The sequence below is a fragment of the Amblyomma mixtum genome, chromosome 10 (genome assembly GCF_055824585.1).
Source record: "Amblyomma mixtum isolate Tamu chromosome 10, ASM5582458v1, whole genome shotgun sequence".
Classification (NCBI taxonomy): domain Eukaryota; kingdom Metazoa; phylum Arthropoda; class Arachnida; order Ixodida; family Ixodidae; genus Amblyomma; species Amblyomma mixtum.
In genome coordinates this window covers 62,397,297-62,405,074 of record NC_143021.1, presented here as the reverse complement: position 1 = coordinate 62,405,074, position 7,778 = coordinate 62,397,297, and positions in this window count along the sequence as shown.

Genomic DNA, 7,778 nt, shown 5'->3' with positions numbered 1-7,778 from the left:
CTCAGCCTCGCTCATTGACAGAGCGTCCATGCATGCTTGTTCAGAGAGGCGCATGCGCAGGCGCTGCAACATTGGGAACATAGTTCTTTGCGGACGCCCATTTAAGGATGCCACTCCACGCTGCCGCCACAAAACGAACATGCCGACACACAAGAGCATATTTTGAAACACTTCGGGAGAACTAGTGCGCGCTTCCAGGCGGGTTAAAAACATGCGTGACACTAATGTCCAAAAGGTGCGCGCAACTACACACTCAAACATTGCGTGCTGCAAAGTTTCAAGCAGACCGCACTGCGGGCATCGGGCGGAGGGCGCCACGCCCCACGCCGCAAGGCGGTCTCTTGTGGGCAGGACCCGCCAGCCTCGCAACCAGCCGAAGTCCCTGACATCTGCAGGAAGCGTAGCTGATGTCAGTTGGCGCCAGCGTGCCCGTCTCGTTTTCTGGAGTTGTTCGCGGGTCAGCGCAGCGACCGTTAGTGCTTCACACATTCTGGAGGGCGGGGTTTCATCAACATCCAGATCGGGCACGCTGGCAGTCAACGACGTCATTGTGCGACGCACATTAACGAAAAATTCCGGCGGCTGCTCGGCTGTAGGGCCAACCACGTGTTGTGAAAAAAACACGTTACGCGCTGTACCCAGCAAATATGTGAGGAGTGTTCTCCCGGGATAGTCTGGGTTGCGTACAAGATCTCGTACTCCTCGCAAGGCGAGCACATTGCACATGGTGCGGATACAAGGTATACCAAACCCACCCATGTACGATGGAAGGCGCATGAACATTCGTGACACAAGTTCGGTTTTGCCCGCCCAAACGAAAGAGCCACAGGCCGAGGTTAGCCTGCGCGCAAACGTGCGCGGTGGGTTTGCGACGCGGGCGACAAAAAAAACAAGCGGCTAGGATTGTGGACTTAACTATATAGCAGCGCTCTGCCATTGAAAGGCGGAAAGTTGACGATACCGAGATGCGTTTCTCAGCGTTCGTGCGGAGGTTAGTCCAGGTTTCGCGGGCTACTTCTCCGCTGGCGAGGAATACTACTCCCAGGACTTTCACTCCCTGCACCCACTCCACCTCGCCCGCAAGGTTCGGTGTGAAGGTGCCAAACCTTAGTGCCTTGCTTTTTCTCCTGTTCAATAGGGGCCCAGATATCTCGCTGTACTCGAGAAACAGCCGCGAAAAGGCGGCGTAGCTATCCTCGTCCTTGAGGAAAAGCGACACGTCATCGGCGTAGGCCGATACCTTGATTTGGCCCTGGCCAGGCAGAGGGAAGCCGCGTATGGATGGGCTGTCGTTAATGCGCCGGATGAGTGGATCCAGGCACAACACGAAGAATGTTGGGGAGAGAGGGCATCCTTGCCTTATGCCCCTGGTGACTGAGAAGGGAGCGCTCTGGTGGCCGTTTACGGAGAGACGAGCATTCAGGTCTGCGTAAAGTAAGCGCAGCCTGCTGACAATTTGCGGAGGGAATCCGAAGGCTTCAAGGACTCCGAACAGATACGAGTGTTCCACCCGATCGAATGCTTTCGCCTGGTCTAGTGAAACAAAGCACCCGCTGAAGCCCGTCCTGCTGGTAAATGTGAACAGGTCTCTAGTCAGTGCTAATGCATCAAACACAGAGCGGTCAGGGACGCTGCTGGTTTGAGCCCGGTGGATTAGGTGAGGTAGGATCGTCCGCATTCTTGTGTTCAGTAAAGATGTGACTATTTTGTAATCTGCGTTTAAGAGGCTTATGGGCCGCCATGCTTGCGGGTCGGAGGGGTCACCGCCTGCTTTCGGAATGAGTATGATGTGACATTCGCGGAAAGAGTTTGGACGTAACCCATCCGCGAGGAAGCCGTTGACCATCTTCAGGAGCGCTCCTTGAATCTCGTAAAAAAAGTTTGAATAAAAACTTGTTGGAATGCCGTCTGGACCGGGGGCAGAGGCTGCATTCATACTCTGCAGGATGGCGTGCAGCTCTTGGCTTGTGGCTGGTACGCAAAGGTTTTCATGCAACTCTTCAGCTACTCGTGGCAAGTTTCCAAAAAAACTTTGTAGAAGCCCGTCATAACCATCTTGAAGATGTAGCCAACTGTCCGTAGAGAACAGGTTCGAAAAGTGGCTTGCGAAGATCGTGCAGATATCGGCCGTGGTTTTGCTTTGGGTGCCGTCTGGGAGTGTCACGAAAGGCACAGTAGCGGGAGCGAATTCCTCTGCCGTGCCTGCGCGTACGTGTCGTAGCACAGCCGGGTCTGATATCGGCCGCCCGAGCTGGTGTGCACGACTAGCTGCCCGTGATGACTGGCAGAGCAACACGTGGTAACGTGCTTTAAGTAGACTCAGGTAATCGCTCATGGCAAAGGTTAAGGGTGCTCCCCTTTGCACTATACGGATGCGCTTGAGGGTGTCATTCAGTGCATGAGTTACCCGGCGTCTGCGGTCTTGACCGGCCGCCACCAGGGTTGCTTGCCAACGAGCCTTGAGTGTGTCCCATGAATCAGTCGCAACGAAGCTCCTGCACGATGCTGCCAACGCCGTACGCAGCGACGCCACGCTTTCCGGGTCCGCCAGTAGGCTCGTGTCCATGCGCCACGTAACAGTACGTGGGGTGTCCTCACCAAAGTCGAGCCTGACTGACAAGGGGTGGTGATCGGAAATCACCGGCGTGCCTGCAGGGAACGCGAGAACTTCGCAGCTAACGACAAAAGAAGCAAGCTCTGGTGGAAAATAGAATTTGTCTATCCGACTCGCTGACTGTGCTCTCTCAAACGTCGCTCCAAAGGCATCCCCGTGAAGATGCACCCACGCGTCAGACAAGCGGAACTGAGTCACGAGATCGCGGAGCGCGGGGGCACCGCAATAACGGCGACCGTGACCCTGTCCGCGGACGTCACGGTCGGCGTTAAGTACACAATTGAAGTCACCGACGATAAAAGTGGGGTAGGGATCAAGGAGGAATGAGTCGAGGCGCTCAAAAAAATCAGAACTATTAGTCCGCCGTGCTGGCGCATATACAACCAACGCACGTACCCGCCGCTGGTTTAGTGTGAAGTCGACCGCAAGAGTGCGGCCGTCCAGCCCGAAAGTGCAATGAGCACCCGCGCGCAGGCAGGGGTTTACAAAAACGACACCAACACCGCACATATGAAAATCAGTCAACGAAAAATAAGCAAAAACAGAAAACCGGGTGGTGAAATTCAGCACATCAAGTGAAGTACGGAAGTTGCATTCCTGTAAAAACAGGATGTCGACGCCCCTAGCCCTGGCAAAGTGCATCACCTCTCTCTGTCTGTCTACGGATTGAAATCGCCGAACATTCAGGGAGAGGAGATGCACAACCGCCATGACTGCCAAGAGCACCGACGGCATAGCATACAACCTAAAGAGCGCTGCCATGGGCGGCGCTTGGCGCGCGCGGCACTTTTTTGCTAGAACGTTCGTTAACAGTCCCTTCGGATTCCGATGATTGGGGGTGGGCACGTTTGAAGTCTGGTCGGGAAAAGTCCATGTTTTCGGGGCCGTCGGCGCTTGTGGCCTCGCTCACCGGTTGCTGCGTGGTCTTGGCGACGCTCGCAGCTGAAGCCGATGCCGACGCCAGGGTCGCCGATGGGAGGGTGTGGCTGGCTGGTGACGGGAAGCGCGCGTCGTCCGCACCTCCAGGAGTCGTCGTTCCTGACACCTGGCCGCACGTCAAGTCGCCTGTCAGGCGAAGCGGCGTGACTTTGTCCGGTACGTCCACCAGGTCGCCCGACGCCACGCTCGACTCATCGCCGCTGCTGCTCTCGGTGTTGAAGGAAGCTGTGCGGGGTAGCGGCGGCAAGGGTTCCGCGAAAACAGCACCGAACGGCTCCACCTCGTTTGAAGGCGCCCCCTCGAGCTGCTCCTTCACGGGCACCTCCGTCGCGGGGGTGGGCTCGGGCTCCCTCGGGCTGCTGGTCGTAGGGTCCGCGTCGGCAACAGGCGTCCGGACAGTTGGTGTGCTCCGCGTTTCTGCGACCACGTTGTCCTTGCTCGCTTCCTTTCTCGAGGCGGCGGCCGCCGCATAGGACCGTGGCCGCAGGCAGTCCGCTGTGGCGTGGCTTCCACCGCAGCGCCTGCAAGCCGCTCCGCATCCGGCCGTGTCGTGGCCGAACACCTCGCAGCGAGCGCACCGCGGCGTTCGACACGCCGCGCCGATGTGGCCGTCCTGCCCGCAGCGGGAACACACCTTCCGGACGCCTCGGTAGTCAAACATGACGCGGTGGCCCTGGACGGTCAAGAAGTTCGGCACCGCCTGCTTCATCTCGATCCGGACCACGCGCGTCCCGTTGCCGACGTGACGACGGCCCTTGAGGACGGGGTGGGTGATGTGCAGCACCTTGCCGAAAGAGCTCAGTGCCGCTGCCAGCGCCGCGTCTCCCACGAACAGCGGCACACGAAAAGCCGTCACGTGGACCACGGCAGGACCCACGCAGGCTACTGGGACGGAAGTGCCGTTCACGTTGAAGGCGCCTTCCACGAGAGTCTTCTCCGCCGCCGCAGCCGAGGCCATGGCGACGCAGAACTTCATGCCTCCATGGTGCTGGAGGCTCTCTAGCCCTTTCGGGCCGACAACCAACTCGATGCCGTCGACAATGTCGTCAGCTGTCGCGTCGGATGTAACTGTGAACGAAAAACAGTGCGCCTTTGGGGGCGGCGCACGGAACACCGGAGGGGCAGCAGGTCCCGGGCCTCCCATGACGTCACGGGCGGCCGACTGGGCTGCTGCTTGAAGGCCAGGAAGTTGCCCGAGCACCGGCAAAGGCACGGCGCCTGGGCTGGGAGGCTGGTTGCGGATCCTCGGGGTCGCAGTGGATCCGAGGCTCGCCTGCACTTGTCAAAACTTCTCAGCAAGCCAGCGCCGAAAAAACTTCGCTGGTTCTGGACGAGCTCGGGCAGCAACAAGCGTGCTCGTCGGTCGTCGAACTACGAATGCCCGCTGCTCGTGGCATCGTTCAATTTAAAGCCGGCAAGGAAACTTCGAGATAACAGCATAGAGAAAGATATTGGTAAAGAGCGGACACTCGGCGAAATCTGGCCCCAGAAAATGACGCGCGATCCTCCTCCTCCAATAGATAATCTGCCGCCTCCCGGATGGCGCCACCAGTCTTTAAACGCGCGCGCGCGCTCGGGCGGGTGTCCGGCGCGGCGGCATAGAGAAAGATATTGGTAAAGAGCGGACACTCGGCGAAATCTGGCCCCAGGAAATGACGCGCAATCCTCCTCCTCCACTAGATAATCTTCCAACTCCAGGATGGCGCCACCAGTCTCTAAACGCGCGCGCGCGCGCGGGCGGGTAGCCGGCGCGGCGGCTCAGACCCATCCGAGTGGCAGACAACGGAGCGTCGTGGGGGCTGTTTTGTGCGCGTGAAAGCGTGCGGCGTATTTGTTCGTGCGGGCAGACCGCAATTTTTTTCGTCTCTCTTGCCCTTCGACGCAGAACTCCTCCTGTTTATGACGGCGGCAAGGTGAGAAATGTTTATTTGTGGAAGTACGCTGTATTGCATGCAATTTAGGCGGCCGCGCCGGCCGCCGTTGCCTGTCTGCAGTTCGTGAAGCGGCGCGCTCGCTCTGTGGCCAGCCGGCTGTTGTTCACGGCATTCTTGCAGTTTGTGACAACGTCAAGGAAGGAATGTTTTGTTTTTGCAAAAGTACGCTACATTTCAAGCACTTTATGCAAAATTACGCTGCATTTCGAGCACTCTAGCTGAGTACGCCGGCGCAGTTGTGAAGGGCGCGCGCACGCTGTGTCATGCTACGCCGTGGCGGGAGCGGCGGGAGGAATGATGCTGCATGATGCAGCCTCGCCGGTCGGTGCGTAGAAACAAAAAAAAAACCTGCCCACGGCCTGTGGCCCGACGCGCTGTGCCTAGCGGTTAGTTTTGCTTGGTTTCGCGCTTTCTCGGGACGTCACGTTTTTGTATGGCCCCCGACAATATGTAACTTCTTATGGGTGACATTTGTCGGTGTAAGGTTAAAATGTACTTTTTTGAAAGTGGGCGAACGGCGAAGACGACCGTTCCCGCGCAGCAAGTACGGGACCGTAGTTTTCAAGACTGGTGGAAAAAAAAGATGACGCACGAAAAGCTCAAAATTTTACCCTTGTAGTACGTATGTATGTATGTAGTACGTGTGAAAGAGTCCGTTATCTACGCTCGTGGAAACGCACATTTCGCCCGTGCATTGACAACACAGGGATGCGCTTTTGAAAACCGGCAAAAAAAGGCAACGCGTCGGGCTTTCTAAACTCTAAAGAGCTTGAAAACCAAGAACTGTTGCGTCGATAGTTTAATTTTCTATGCTTCTTAAAACATACGTTGCACCCGTGTATTTCTCAGTGCCCCTAACACATTGTGTACTTCTGGTTCGTAGTCCGTGTTGTGGCCGTCTTTGTACGAAATATTCTCGAACAAACCGCGTACTCTGCTGTCCACCTAGGTTTTAGAAGGTAGACAATAACGTCGGGGAATGTAGAAATGCTTGCAAAAAGCTGATTGGTATATGCCGTGTAGTACGGTATGTGTATTGTACTTTGCGCAACGACGTTCAGCACGCGAGTTTCGCAAAAACATGTTTACTCCGCTCGTAATTTCGTTCCCTCGCCGCTTTCGCACCTTTTCACTGTTTACAGAGTTACAATATAAGGTGACTGAGAATGACCATACTTGCGAATTTTTCAGGTGATGCCACCCGTCGGCAACACCTGCTGTCTGCCGTGGTGCCGCAACAGGATCACCTTGAGCAGGAGGCCAGGAACCATCTTCCGCATCCCACGGCTTTGTTTATGTTGCACAAAATAAATGTTCTCATTTCACTCAAAACCTGGTGTCTTTTGTGGAGTGCTAATATTTGGCAAAGGCTGTGATGCAGCTGCGTTCATGGCTGGTCAAAAGCACTCGAAATCTATTTAATTATACGCTGCCAACGGCGCAGCGGGGCGCGGCGTATGCTAACATTCAAATCGCGCGCCCCTGAAACCGGAACCGGAAGTCGTCCCAGGCAGCGAGGCGCAGCGCATGCAGCCATTCAAACTGCGCGCGTTGAAACCGAAACCGGATGTTATGAGACTCCGCCCGCTTGGTGCGCTGCAGTCAAATGGGCCGCTGGGCCCTATGGGAGTGTCGGCTCTTTACCAATATCTTTCTCTATGGCGGCGGCTCAGACTCATCCGAGCAGCACACGACGGGGCATCGTGGGGCAATTTTGTGCGCGTGAAGGCGTGCGGCGTATTTGTTCGTGCGGGCAGACCGCAAATATTTTCGCCTCTCTTGCCCTTCGACGCAGAACTTCTCCTGTTTATGACGGCGGCAAGGTGAGAAATGTTTATTTGTCGAAGTACGCTGCATTGCAAGCAATTTAGGCGGCCGCGCCGGCCGCCGTTGCCTGTGTGCAGTTCGTGAAGCGGCGCGCTCGCTCTGTGGCCAGCCGGCTGTTGTTCATGCCATTCTTGCATTTAGTGACAAAGTTAAGGAAGGAATGTTTTGTTTTTTCAAAAGTACGCTACATTTCAAGCACTTTATGCAAAATTACGCTGCATTTCGAGCACTCTAGCTTAGTACGCCGGCGCAGTTGTGAAGGGCGCGCGCACGCTGTGTCATGTTACGCCGTGGGCGGGAGCGGCGGGAGGAATGATGCTGCATGATGCAGCCTCGCCGGTCGGTGCGTAGAAACAAACAAAAAAAAAACCTGCCCACAGCCTGTGCCCCGACGCGCTGTGCCTAGCGGTTAGTTTTGCTTGGTTTCGCACTCTCTCGGGACGTGACGTTTTTGTATGGCCCCC